The sequence below is a fragment of the Callithrix jacchus genome, chromosome 21 (assembly GCF_049354715.1).
Source record: "Callithrix jacchus isolate 240 chromosome 21, calJac240_pri, whole genome shotgun sequence".
Classification (NCBI taxonomy): domain Eukaryota; kingdom Metazoa; phylum Chordata; class Mammalia; order Primates; family Cebidae; genus Callithrix; species Callithrix jacchus.
In genome coordinates, this window is record NC_133522.1 from 37,595,516 (window position 1) to 37,610,241 (window position 14,726).

The 14,726-nt window shown below is 46.8% G+C and overlaps 1 protein-coding gene and 1 pseudogene across 11 annotated transcripts in view; one reads left to right on the plus strand and one right to left on the minus strand.

The window, feature by feature from the left end:
- TIAM1 (TIAM Rac1 associated GEF 1) overlaps positions 1–14,726 on the minus strand; it is a 449,049-nt gene that overhangs the window by 337,290 nt on the left and 97,033 nt on the right. For 2 of the 11 annotated variants that reach the window (XM_035283115.3, XM_078358814.1), the window contains one exon: positions 2,154–2,201. The exons of the other annotated variants lie outside the window; for them this stretch is intronic. The gene's annotated coding sequence lies outside the window, so the exon portion shown is untranslated. The remainder of the gene's footprint in view (positions 1–2,153; positions 2,202–14,726) is intronic. 11 annotated transcript variants of the gene reach the window in all.
- The window catches only part of LOC118149980 (mitochondrial transcription rescue factor 1-like), a 115,026-nt pseudogene that overhangs the window by 88,743 nt on the left and 11,557 nt on the right, over positions 1–14,726 (plus strand).

Genomic DNA, 14,726 nt, shown 5'->3' on the forward strand with positions numbered 1-14,726 from the left:
CACTCCAAAAGATGCTTTTATGTAAGTTCCAAACTTTGTGGAAAATAATCTGGTAAATCCAGAAGTTATATTTCCCCCTTGTCATTCTGGATATCACCTATAATTCCAATTAACAAACACACAGCCCACAGGTAACTGAACAGAATTCTATCATCCCAAATGCTCACCTCTCACTGCCTACCCTGCAGAAATGTCAAGCACTCAAAACTGCAGGCAGTATCCAAAGGCCTGTACTCTTTATCAGGAGGCCCAGGAGATCCCAAATCCTTGTAAACTTCAAGAGTTGATTCAAGACTATCATCCATTGCTTCCTGAGTCAGACTATATCCATTAAATTTTAACAGCCCTCTCTGACTCAGGGACATGAATACGGCCAGGACGAGGAGGCGGGGAGAGACGATAAAGGAGAGATTGGGGTTTTGTTGGTTGTATTTTAACGTTTGGGTTTTGGGAAGGTTGGTTTCACGGTTTTGCTTTGTTTTTTTGAGGACTGTGTGTGTTTGTTTTTTAACTAACCCTACCGTTGTCTGAAATTTCTGCAGCTGAGAAATAGAACCAAGTGCCAGTTGCTTTCTACTGAAGATAGGCATGTAAGCTGTGGTTACCTCATGCTTCATGACCCAAACAGCCATTCCAGAGGCACAGGCAGCGGGCAGCATGCATAATTCCATCTGTCTCGTGCTAAGAATGAGGGGTGATCACTTTCAGCTTCCAGTGAAACCTTACACACTGGTTTTCGTGGTGGACTGCAAGGTCAACATTTATGGGCACTACTGAGCGAAGGCCAGGGAGTAACGAAGTGTGAATGAGAAAGATGTAGAGAAGGCAAAGAAAACAGAAAAGAAATACAAAGCATATTCCTCTGACATAACGATGGGAGATACCCACTCACCACAGACAGGAAATGGAACAAGGAGGACCTCTAGCCACAGCGGCAGCGGCTGGGCTACTCTCAGCCAACCCACCATAGCCTTTTCATGCGAAATGTCATCGATCTGCTGCATGTCTTTAGTGAAAACAAATGCTAAGCCCAGAAAAGGTGCAAATCTTCCAGTAAAAGCAAAACAGTAAAGTTCCAGCAGGAACATTTTATTCATCTTAAAGAAAAGAAGACTTATTTCGAAGAAAGCAGGGTGGCTGGAGACATTCTTGGAAATTCTGGTTTGCAAAACTACTGGTTTTGTTTCTACGAGGGATTTTGTGCTAAGACAAATAATATGAGTATTATTCTTACCCCTATGAACCACAAATATTACAGCCACCGCGGGCCTTAAGGTTGGACAGGATAGGGTAGGATAATAAGAAAGATGTAAAAGGAGGCCAGGCAGTAGCTCGTGCCTATAATCCTAGTACTGTGGGAGGCTGAGGCAGGAGGATCACTTGAACCCAGGAGTTCGAGACCAGACTATACAACAAAGGAAAACCCCAACTCTACAAAATTTTTCTTTATTTATTTTACTATAGCTGCTGGCAACTGGGAATTTTTTTTTTAATTAGTGGGCTGTAGTGATGTGCACCTGTGGTCCCAGCTCTCAGGAGGCTGAGGTGGGAGGACTGCTTGAGCACAAGAAGGTCAAGTCTACAGTAAGCTGTGTCCCCACCACTGCATTCCAGCCTAGGCAACAGAGAGACCCTAGCTCAAGAAGGAAAGAAAAAAAAAAGAAGAAAAGCAAAAGGAAAAAAGGAAGGAAACATGGAGAAAGTATAGAAAAGAGAAAGAAATTCTCCTAAGATCAATAAATTAGAATACAGGAGGAAGACGGTGAGAATGATCTGAATGTGTTAAAAACTGAGCTGTGAGTTCAGAGATAAAAGGGGCAAAAGCGCCAGGCATGGTGGCTCACACCTGTAATTCCAGCACTTTGGGAGGCCGAGGCAGGCGGATCACTTGAGGTCAGGAGTTCCAAACCAGCCTGGCCAACATGGTGAAACCCCGTCTCTACTAACAATAGAAAACAATTAGCCAGTCATAGTGGCACACGCCTATAATCCCAGCTACTTGGGAGTCTGAGCCAGGAGAACTGGTTGAACCCAGGAGGTGGAGGTTGCAGTGTGCCGAGATCGCACCACTGCACTCCAGCCTGGGCAACAGAGCAAGACTCCATCTCAAAAGAGGGGTAAAAGCAGATGGAAGTGAAGAGACTGTGACTCACGTGTTTCCATGCAGCACCTGCAGGTATGTTGGTCAGATGCCTGCCAGCCTGAGAAATAAAGTGGACAGTGACAGGGATGAATGCTTGTACTAGTCAGGGTTCTCATGAGAAACAGAACCCATCCATACATACATTCCTACACAACACACATACATATATGTGCATGAAGAAATTTATTATAAGGAATTGACTCATGCGATTATGGAGGTTAACATACTAACATACCTGAAGATGTGCAGTTGGCAGACTGGAGAACTAGGAGAGCAGTGGTGGAGTGCCAGTCCACAGATGAAAGCAGGAGGGAAAAAATTATGTCCCAGCTCCAAAGACAGTCAGGCAGGAGAAACTTCCCTCACTCAGGGGTGGAGCCAGACTTTTGTTCTATTCAGGCCTTCAAGTGAATGGAGGAGGCCCACACACATGAGATAGAGGCCAATCTGTTTCACTCAGTCTATTGTTTTGGAAGTTCATCTCATCCAAAACACCCTCACAGAAACAACCAGAATATTTGACCAGATATCCAGGCACCTTGTGGCCCAGTCAAGTTGACACAAAAATAACTATCATAGCACTCTTTGTGTAGCAGGCCTCAACAGAAACATATGAGGAACACTGGTCACTCCTAAAACATCTACACTGACCAAGATTAGAGGCCAGAATCTAAATTAGCAGGGCAACTTGGAGGCCAGGTGCGGTGGCTCATGCCTGTAATCCCAGCACTTTGAGAGGCAGAGGTGGGTGAATCACAAGGTCAAGAGCTCGAGACCATCCTGACCATCATGGTGAAACCCCAACTCTACTAAAAATACAAAATTCGGTGGGCGTGGTGTCACATGCCTGTAGTCCCAGCTACTTGGGAAGCTGAAGCAGAAGAATCACTTGAACCTAGGAGGCAGAAGTGGCAGTGAGCTGAGATCCCACCACCACATTCCAGCCTGGTGACAGAGTGAGACTGTCTCCAAAAAAAAAAGAAAAAAGAAGAAGTGCAACTTGGAGAAGCCCATAGAAGGTGCTGAGCATGGAGGTATCTTGCAAATATTCCTTCCCAACTCTACCAAAGGCCTCAGGCTGCAACTCTGTCACTCAAGCCTCCACAATCAGAACTGCGGCAGCTCTCAGAACCGCTAGAAGACAAGATGGCAAATTCCCAAATCACAGGCAGGGCTTTGGGGTCAGAAAGTCCAGCTCTCCCAGTGGAGCCCCTGGCATCTACTTCTGCAAGTCCCTGTGGCCTGGGTACTGGACCTTTCCCAACCTCAGTTTCCCCATTTGCAATAGCAAATACAACAGCACCCACTTGCTAGAACTGGTTTTGGGTTTTTTTTTCTGAGACAGGGTCACTCTGTTGCCCAGGCCGGAGTGCAGTGGCACCATCGTGGCTCACTGCAGCCTCAACTTTCCAGACTCAGGTGATCCTCCCACCTCAGCCTCCCGAGTAGCTGGGACTACAGGTACACACCACCACATCCAGCTAATTTTGTATTTTTTGTAAAGATGGGTTTCTACCATGTTGCTCAGGCTGGTCTTGAACTCCTGGACTCAAGTGACCCTCACACTGCTGTTTCCCAAAGTGCAGGGACCACAGATGTGAGCCACCATGGCTGGCCAGGGTTGCTATGAGATGAGAAAGAAGTAATGGTTACTGAGGAAATAGCCCAATATCAGACACGCAGTAGGTACTCTAAAAAAATCATCATAATTCTTTCTGTTTTGTTTTTTCTTTTTCTTTTCTTTTCTTTTTTTAGACAGAATCTTGCTCTGTCTCCCAGGCTACAGTGCAGTGACACAATCTTGGCTCACTATAACCTATGCTTTCTGGGTTCAAGTGATTCTCCTGCCTCAGCCTCCCGAGTGAGTAGCTAAGATTACAGGCATGGGCCACCACGCCTGGCTAATGTTTTATTTTTAGTAGAGACGGGGTTTCATCATGTTGGTCAGGCTGGTCTCAAACTCCTGATCTCAGGAGATCTGCCCGCCTCAGCCTCCCAAAGTGCTGGGATTACCGGTGTAAGCCACTGTGCCCAGCCTGTTTTTTAATTAAATGCTTGTTCCCTCCATAAAGTTTCCACCCAGAAAAACACCAGCCACTTCCACAGAGAAATCTTCCTGGCACTGTCACCACTCCCTTTTTCTACCCAGGGTAGGCCTGGGTTTGCAGTCACACAACTGACTATGTGAAGTACCAAGAGAGGTCCCAGCAGATTGACCAAGCCTAGGCAGAAAATGTTCACACTGAGGCATAATTGAATAAGGGGGAAAAGCAAACGCCTGGCAGGTTGGGTAAGAGGAAGGCCAGAGGGGCCTGGGGGACTTCCTTCGGGCAGTCAGGCTGATAATCAGGCAGCAACCACACAACCAGCCTTGCCTCTTCCCTCCCAGCAGAATAGAAGGCATGATGGAAGGAGCTGCTCGTGAATCATGCAGCTGCGGAAAACAGGGCTCTCAGCCCCAAAGGCACTGCTACCCATTTCCCCACCGCCTGTTATTGGACAAAGGCAAGATGCAATTTCCCTTCATCCCAGGATATACAAGACAATGCTGTCCTATCATAACTGGAATCCTCCAAATTACCTCTTTTCAGAGAGGCCCCATCCAACATCCCTACAGAAACAATAGTGCCACTCTCCTATACCAAAGAGAAGCAAGTCCGAGATGTTTTCTTGGAATGTTTCCTTGACTTTCTGCAAGAGGCAGGTCCTGCTTAACGGTGGCAGCTCCTCCTGCGGCTCTACAGTTAGGGAGTGTCACTCTTGTCCCTGGGCGCCCTGCTTCCTACCCAGATCTGAGATTCTTCAAGGCAGAGCAGGTGCCTTCTCCCTGTACATTGCTTTCCTGGGCCCGGGCAAATGCAGAGCACATACTCAAAGGAGCTTGCCGAAGAGCAGCATTGACTCACGGAGGCACGGGGCGGGGGGGGGCGGGGCGGGGCGGGGCGGGGCGGGGGGCGACAGGAGGGCGTTCTTCCCTCCTTGAGAGTTGTATCAGTCTATTTTTAAGTTGCTGATAATGACATACCTGAGACTGAGTAATTTACAAGAAAAAAGTGCAGGCTGGGCCCGGTGGCTCACGCCTGTAATCCCATCACTTTGGGAGGCCGAGGCAGGTGGGTCACGGGGTCAGGAGATCAATACCATCCAGGCTAACACGGTGGAACCCCCGTCTCTACTAAAAATACAAAAAATTAGCCAGGCGTGGTCATAGCTGCCTGTAATCCCAGCTACTCGGGAGGCTGAGGCAGGAGAATTGCTTGAACACGGGAGGTGGAGGTTGCAGTGAGCCAAGATTACGCCACTGCACTCCAGCCTGGGTGACAGAGTGAGACTCTGTCTCAAAACAAAACAAAAAAAAAGAAAGAAAAAGAAAAAACGATAATGAACTCAGTTCCACATGGCTGGGGAGGCCTCACAATCATGGCAGATGGTGAAATGCACCTCTTCCATTGGTGTCAGGCAAGAAAGAATGAGAGCCAAGGGAAAGGGGTTTTCCCTTATCAAACCATCAGATTTGGCGAGACTTACTCCCTACCACGAGAACAGTATCGGGGAAACCACCTCCACGATTCAATTACCACCAGTCCCTTCCACAACATGTAGGAATTATGAGAGCTACAATTCAAGATGAGATTTGGGTGGGGACACAGCGAAACCAGATCAAGAGTCCATCAAAACAGTCCTTGTGAGCTTCAGACATCATTAAGCGGCACCTAATCCATCTGGTAGTCAATTAAGTAAGCTAAGAAGCCTAAATGAGATTTTCAAAGGAAAAAAAAAAGGTTCGTTCAGGATGCACATGGCCCAGGCCACACGCTAGGACAGGCCCCAGGATCTGCGTCATCCTGTGGAGCGATGTGCGGCTCCGAGGCCAGCATGAATCAGGCCCAGAGCCACAGGTGTGGCCAGCCCTCCAGGCCGAAGGCTTGCCACAGCGCCATCCATCACCCTGGCTAACACCAGGCTGCCCAGCCACCGGCAGAGCCAGCCACAGGGACAGGAGGGCTTGGTGACTCCGCTGCCAAACAGCAGCACGTTTGATTTAGTATTATCATATTTTTCTCATGAATTTTTAAATTCAGATAATTCACCCCACCTTACTTTTATAGATGTATATATACATACTGCATACAGGGAAATGAGCCAAGTTTGTACACGCTGACAATTCCAGTGACCTTGATGATTCTAACGTAAAGAAAGCACCAGGCTTAAGTGGACCAGAGTCTGCAGTTTAGAGAAAGAGCAAATGCGGAGGCTTGAGAGGAGTAACAGGAGATGTGGCCGAGGATATCCCAGGAAGGACAGACAAGCTCCAAACCAATACAGCATAAATGTGGAAGTGAAGCAGTTTGCTTACAGAGAAAAGGGTGGACAGACCAACACCAGGCACTAGACTCCGGGAATTCAAACCAGACGGAGTGAAAGAGTGAAGGGGGAAGACAGAGAGAGAGAGAGAGAGAGAGAGAGAGAGAGAGAGAGAGAGAGAAAGAGAGAGAGAGAGAGAGAGAGAGAGAGAGTGTGTGTGTGTGTGTGTGTGTGTCAGAGACACAGAGAGAGACAGAGATAAAGTCAGTGAGAGATACACAGTGTTTTGGAAGATGGTTTACAAAGGACATGCTAAAGAAAATTTGAGAGTACTTTGTAAGTGCAAGGGTGCTGAAAATGACAAACAAAAACAAGTGTCAGTGCTAACAGACTAAAAAGCTGGTGGCTGGAAGACTGGAGGTGATGCTAATAGAGATGAGGAAGCTGGAAGAGGGAAACTGAGTTCGGGTTGAAGGTGAACTTTCAAGGTTGGCAGGCCACCTTGCAGAGGACACACCCTGGGTGATCGAGTCTTAGTGATCTATGTTCTTCTATAACCCCTTCCCTTGAATGTGGCCAGGGCATGACAAAAATGATGGGGTGTCGCTCCATTGATTATATTTCATTATGTAAGACTTCATCTAAGCCCGCTGGGCCTTGAAAAAGCAAATCGCTGAGCTCAGGAGTTCAAGACCAGCCTTGCCAACATGATGAAATCCTGTCTCTACTAAAAATACAAAAAGCTGGCCAGGCATGGTGGCGCACGGCTGTAGTCCTAGCTACTTGGGAGGCTGAGGCATGAGAATCGCTGGAGCCTGGGAGGCAGAGGTTGCAGTGAGCTGAGATCACACCATTGCACTCCAGCCTGGACCACGGAGCAAGACTCTATCTCAAAACAACAACAACAAAAGAAAGTCAGAAGCGCTGTGGCTATGACTAGTGTCAAATTGCTGGCCAGTGTTTTAAGAAAACCAGGCATCTGGATTGGACTCTGGGGTGTTCTCTGAGGGACACCTTCGTCACATAAACTCTGTACTTCCTGCAATGAATACTTGTATTTATCTAGTACCAAGTTATGTGCACCAAATTATAAAAGACTTTTCCATAATATTTTCTCACTGAAACTCCCAGGGCTTTTAATATCTCTAGAATATATTTTTCCATTTTCCGTAGGACTCGAAAGTTAGGTAAGTTCTAAAAACATACTAAAAAGTCACTGCAAAAAGTAGAAGATGAAAAGGACTCTGGTGAGGAAAGTGATCATGATGAGATGAGTGAGCAGAAAGAGGCACTCGAGAATGACCCTCCCACAGTCAGAGACTATCCAGACCCGGAAAAAGCAGGTTAGTCTTTTCGGTACGATGGTGTGCTGAAGACAGGCCTCAATATTGGAAGAAACAAAATGGAAGATGCGTTCTGCAGAGGTGAATTCCGGCTGAATGGGGAAATATCGTGGAAGAAAAGCAGACTGCTCACAGTGGAAGAGACACTGGATCTTCTCATTGGAGAGGATAAAGCAGCAGGAACAGAGATAGTGATGCGGAGTCTCCTGAAAAAAGCGTTTGGAAACACCACATGTTCTCACTCATCAGTGGGAGTGAACAATGGGAACACATGGACACAGGGAGGGGAGCATCACACACCCGGGCCTGTCAGGGGTGGGGGCAAGGGGAGGAATAGCATTCGGAGAAATGCCTGATGTAGATGAGGGCTGATGGGTGCAGCAAACCATCATGGCACATGCATACCTATGTAACAAGCCTGCACGTTCTGCACATGTATCCCAGAACTTAAAATCTAATAACAGTAATTAAAAGCGTTTGAAGACTAAAAGTGAAAAAATAGGAGTGGTGTCACAGCAGTGGGAAAACTTAGTTCCCCAGGAAGAGAATGTCTAAATAAATGGATTGCTTTTTAGCAATAAAGCTGCTTTCCAGTGGTAGAGGAAGGGGTCAACTCCAAAAAAAAAAAAAGAAAAAAAAATTGTCATGTCCAAACTGCCCATGGAGGGGCTGTGTGGCAGGAACCGTGGGTGTCTACAGGGAGTGGGAGTGATCTCTAAGTGCTGAGGTGACCTCCAGCTGACAGTCAGTAAGAAGCCAGGGATCTCCTCTCAATCCCAAATCTGCAAGAAAGTGAATTCTGTCAACAAGCTGAGCAAGCCTGGAGGCAGTTTCTTCCCAGCCTCTGGATGAGAATGAAGCCAAACCAACACCTTGACTGCAGGCTTGTGAGATCTCAAAGCTGAGCCCCGACTCCTGATTCATGGAACTGTCAGATTACTAAGTCTGTGTTTTTGTTGTGAGATAGAGTTTCGCTCTTGTTGCCCAGGCTGGAGGGCAATGGTGCGATCTCGGCTCACTGCAACCTCCGTCTCCTGGGTTCAAGTGATTCTCCTGCCTTAGCCTCCGAGTGGCTGGGTTACAGGCACGCACCACCATGCCCAGCTATTTTTGTATTTTTAGTAGAGGCGGGGTTTCTCCACATTGGTCTAGCTGGTCTCGAACTCCCAATCTCAGGTAATCCACCCACCTCAGCCTTCCAAAGTGCTGGGATTACAGGCATGAGCCACTGTGCCCAGACATGTGTTGTTTTAAGACATAGAGTTTGGGGCACTGTGTTATGTGCCAATAGAAACTTCATCAACATCTCTTAGGAACTGGAGCAGCTGGGCTGAAGCTCAGGAGAGGGTCAGGTCAGATGCAGCCATGTGTCCCTCAGATGAGGGCTGATGCTGGGGCCTGACAGTACAGGATTGAGCCCCAGCACCTCCTAGCTGTGTGACTAGAGCACTTCAGTTTCTTCATTCATGAAGTGGAGGAAATAATAGTAGCCATTGCTTATGATTGTTACTGATGATGAAATTAGCAACTACTTAGCACTTAAAGAGATACCTGCTCCAGAGCAGCAGGGAGTAAGCAGGACAGGGGCAGAGGGTGGTGCTCAAGTTCTCAAAGGCAGAATGTGCTGAGAAAGGTAAAAAAGCGAATGAAAAGGCAAAGCCAACACCAAGGGAGGGAAAAAGATGAGCTGGAGAAAACTGAAGAAGCGCCAGACAGAAGGTGCCCAGGAGGATGAGCAGATTCAGTCCAGGGTCTCACTCATCAAGCCACCAGAACATCAATGAAGATGTTAAGAAAGATCAAGAAAAAGTGGGGCCAGGACAAAGTCATCAGATGAAAGTGCAGTAAAAAAAGGCCGGCATGATAGCTCACGTGTGTAATCCCAACACTGTGGGAGGCCAAGGTGGGCAGATCACCTGAGGTCAGAGGTTTGATACCAGCCTGATCAACACAGTGAAACTCCATGTCTACAAAAATACAAAAATTAGCTGGGCATACCTATAGTCCCAGCTACTCAGGAGGCTGAGGCAGGAGAATCACTTGAACCCAGGAAGTGGAGGTTGCAGTGAGATTGCGCCACTGCACTCCAGCCTGGGCAATAGAGCAAGACTCCGTCTCTAAATAAATAAATAAATAAATAAATAAATAAATAAATAAATAAATAAATAAATGGTAGAATTAAAAGAAAGTACAACAAAATGAATATATTTCCCTGAGTTTAAAAGGAAATGACCAAAAATAGAGGAAAAATAAACGTGCTACCAAGACCGACATGACGTGGCCACTTGACCGCACTGAACCTTCTACACTTTCCTTCTTGCTCAGCCTGGTCCAGGCACACTGGCCACATTTCTGTGGCTCCCACTCCAGCATGAGCTGTTACAACCTTTTCACAGAATGCTCTTCCTCCATAGACACATTTCCTTCCACTGTTTGCCCAAAGCCTTTCCCATAAATGCCTACCCTGACCAATGTATTGTTAATTGCCCTCCAGTTACCTCATGAGCTGCAGTACTTTGATCCAGCCTATTTATCACCTTCTGCCATGCTACAAGATTTACTATGCGTTATGTTGATTGTTTTTCTGTCTCCCCTGCTAGAATGCAAGCTCCACAAAGACTGATTTCTGTCTGTATTTTTTGCTGATAAATTCAAAGAGCTTAGAACAATATATAGCACAGAACAAGTGCTCAGGAAAATATTTACTGAATGGTTCAAGGCAATCATTAAGCAATCAATGAGATCGGTCTACATGTATTACTTGGTAGGATGCCTGTGAGACCTCATAACGTTAAAAATTTCAAGAGCGTGTCAAAAGACAACATGTGTGCTATGACCCTTTTTATGTATGTCTAAAACAAAAACCTTCCTTTCCAAGCAATCCATTTCTGAAGTCTTAACATGAGCCAGAGCAAGGCAGGCACTCACAGAGGAAGGAAGGGGAAGCCATGGTGTCACTGAGTAGGGTATCCAACCTGACCCAGCAGGGTGAGGAAGGGGCCATGTAAAACAGCAGCCCAGCATGCATCTCCAAGCCAAGCACAACAAGCAGGGCACCCACATGGGAGGAGGTACAGTCGGGAAGGAGAGATTGGTTACACACATGCCAATTGACCAAATAAGTAAAGTTATGATGGATAATGAGCACCAGAGTTTTGCTTATTGGAGAATCCATTTAAATGTGGAAAGGGAGAAAACTAGAATGAACCTTGTGGAGCTGAATGAGAACTGAAGGCATCAGTGTGAACTCACGTGTGTAAAGATGTAACTAACCTCTTTTTGAGCATCTTGGGACACTGACTTCCCAATAAGCAATGAGCACACCTTAAACCCAGATTTTGGTTTCTACATCCCAGTGTCCACTAAGAAAAAACATGACTCCTTAGAGAAATGGCTGGTTTCCCTGCTGGCCAAGGAAGGTATAAGATGAGCCTAGAGTCTGGACACAGTGAGTGGCTCACGCCTGTAATCCCAGAATTTTGGGAGGCTGAGGCAGGTAGATCACCCGAGGTCAGGAGTTTGAGACCAGCCTGGTCAACATGGTGAAACCCCGTCTCCACCAAAAATACAAAATCAGCTGGGCATGGTGGTGGATGCCTGTAATCTCTGATACTCAGGTGGCTGAGGCAGGAGCATTGCTGGAATCCAGGAGGCAGAGGCAGGAGCATTGCTGGAATCCAGGAGGCAGAGGTTGCAGTGAGTTGAGATCACACCATTGCACTCCAGCCTGGGCAACAAGAGTGAAACTCCGCCTCAAAAAAAAAAAAAAAAAAAAAAAGATGAACCTACTACAACATAGGCTAGAAAGTAAGGAAGTACTCAAAGAATGACAGCACAGAGAAACCAGCTCCTCTCAGCCAGAAGAGTGGCAACATGAGTATCAAAGTGATGAGAGCAGAGGAATACAGGCCACTGAATAAGCCACAGCAAACTACGGGTTAATAGTAGAACAGCTCAAAATCTGGACCACCAGATGGGAAACGCTAGAACACAGCAATTCTGTGACGCTGCTGCCAACAATGCACAGCCAGTCTAATCTTGAGAAAGTATCAGGCAAACCAAAACTGAGGAATCTTCTAGAAAACAGCCTGACATCCTCAAAAGTATTAAGGAAAATCAGGGCCATCAAGGAAAAACTGAGGAACTGTTCTCAACTGAAGGAAACAACTAAATGATTCTGAACTACATCGTTTTGCTTTTAAAGGACATTCCAGGAAGAACAGGATAAATCCGACTGGGCTCTGAGCACCAGAAGGTAGCAATGTATCCACGTTAATTTCCGGATATCAATGGCTCTCTTGTGATTATGTAAGAGAAGGTTCCTGGTTGCGGGAAACACACACTGAGAATTCCAGGGTAGCAGAGCATCAATATGTCACTACACTCAAGTGGTTCCAGAAAGGGGTTGTTGGAAGAGAAATCTCTTTTGCATTATAGTCTCATCTTTCTATGACTGTTTAAAATTTGTATATTATCTAGAGAATAAAACATTTGCCAAAAAAGATAGGTTGGTCCACAGATCATGTCTGGAAGGGTGCAGGAGAGATGGAGGAGGCCGAAGAAGGAAGACTCTCCTATCAGCTCCGCAGGGACACTATGAGCTCACTGCTGGCACAGAGAGGGTCATACCTGGCGGAACCTGGGACCAGGTACATGAGGATTGGGAGCATCCCTGCCGTGCTGGCAAGAATGAGCTTCCTTGAGCTCCTGTTTCCATATCCGCTTGTCACACAGGGCAAAGGGTCTTTGCCAGGGAAACTGGGAAACGTCTGCTACATTTGGAGGATTCTTTAAGATAATATTAAAAAGTTGGCAAATTTCTCACACTGTTTCTTTCTTTATTATTTTAAGTTGCAAAGAGGTTCTGCAACTGATCAACTTTCAGGTTTTTAAATGTTTTCCTTGGAAATGTTTTATGATAGGTACGTAATCCCCAAGTACTCACGATATGGCTTCAACTATTCAATCCTACTTCACTACACTCCCCGCCCCCAAGGCTGGCTGACTTATTTTGAAGAAAATAAGCATCATATATATCACCCATGAATACATCAACACTTACTTCTAAAAGAGAAGGAACTTTTACTTAAATAACATCCCACAACCCACCCCACAAAAATCTTTAATAACACCAATTAACCTATTCCCCGGTTAAATGTTCCTGATTTTGTCTCCCTCTCTCTCCTTCTCTCACAGTTGTTGTGTTCAAATCGGGATCCATACAAGATCCAACATTACACTTCGTTGATTTGATTCTTCAGTTTCTTCCACAGGTTCCTTCTATTTCTTTGCCCTTTGCAATGTTTTCATAGTTCTCCTTTTCCAGATCAACATCTTTGCACTTTAAGATGCTCCTCTCTCCTTCCTTTTCTCTGACTCCCTATGTCTCCTCCCTGATCAATCTTTTCAGAAAATTTCTTATTAACAAATCTTCCAGCCAGGTGCGGTGGCTCACGCCTGTAATCCCAGCACTTTGGGAGGCTGAGGCGGGCGGATCATGAGATCAAGAGATCGAGACCATCCTGGCCAACATGGTGAAACCTCATCTCTATTAAAAATACAAAAATTAGCTGGGCCTGGTGGCGTGCGCCTGTAATCCCAGCTACTTGGGAGGCTGAGGCAGGAGAACTGCTTGAACCCGGGAGGCAGAGGATGCAGTGAGCCGAGATCACGTCACTGTACTCCAGCCTGGCGCCTGACAACAGAGCAAGACTCTGTCTCAAAAAAAAAGGTAAATAAATAAATAAATAACATGGGCCCAGAATATTGGCACTATATGTTCAGGCTCTGACAGGGAGCTCAGTGGAGGAGGTAGAGAGCTGTGCTAATCCCAGCACCAACTTCACAGTGAACACAAGTGCAAGTAAATTCCACAGAAACCCCCAGACTTTCATTGCTCTACCATTAACCACGACTTGGGTGCACCACCGTCCCTCTTAGCTTCTTCATCTGTAAATTAAAGGGGCTGAACAAGATCATGATAATGACAGCAATGGCTGAGGAGAGAGCTGCCACTTCAGCTTAGGTTCTCAGGGAAGCCTGTCTGGGGAGGCGACATTTGAGCCAACAGCTGAAGAAAGGGAACGGCTGGCCAGGCGGAGCTTGGAGGGAGAGTATTGGGGGCATGCAGTAGGAAAGCCTGCAGCAGGGGCAGGCTGCTCGTATTCTAGTCTCAGCCTCCCGAGTAGGTGGGATTACAGGCATGTGGCACCACACTCGGCTAATTTTGTATTTTTAGTAGAGATGGGGTTTCTCCACGTTCATCAGGCTGGTTTCGAACTCCCGACCTCAGGTGATCTGCCTGTCTTGGCCTCCCAAAGCGCTGGAATTACAGGCATGAGCCACTGTGCCTGGCCTCTGCAGGTTTTAAACAACAAGCCCCAAACCAGTCTAGCATCTGGTGGACTCCAACTCCCCAGGAAGTTACCCTGAGATCTGAAGCTAAAGCCACTGCCCATATGAAGGAGTCTGTCTTCTCCTCCCTGACAAACCCTGGCAGGAGTGGGTGGGTGGTCAAGCATTGGAGGATAGTCCTCTGTCCTAGCCCTTCTTCTACCATCTCCTTCAACCACACACACAAAAAAGGCAGGTAGCAAGACCCCACAATCTGTACACCACTTCGGAAGTGCCACTGTTCAAGGCTGGGCGTGGTGGCTCATGCCAATAATCTCAGCACTTTGGGAGGCCAAGGTGGCCTGATCACTTGAGGTCAGGAGTTCCAGACAGCCTGGCCAAGGTAGTGAAACCCCATCTCTACTAATAAAACGAAAATTAGCCGGGCGTGGTGGTGCACACCTGTAATCCCAGCTACTCAGGAGGCTGAGGCAGAAGAATCGCTTGAACTGGGAGGCTGAGGCAGGTTGCAGTGAGCCAAGATGGTGCCACTGCATTCCCGCCTAGGCAACAGAGCAAGACTCTGTCTCAAAAACAAAAGG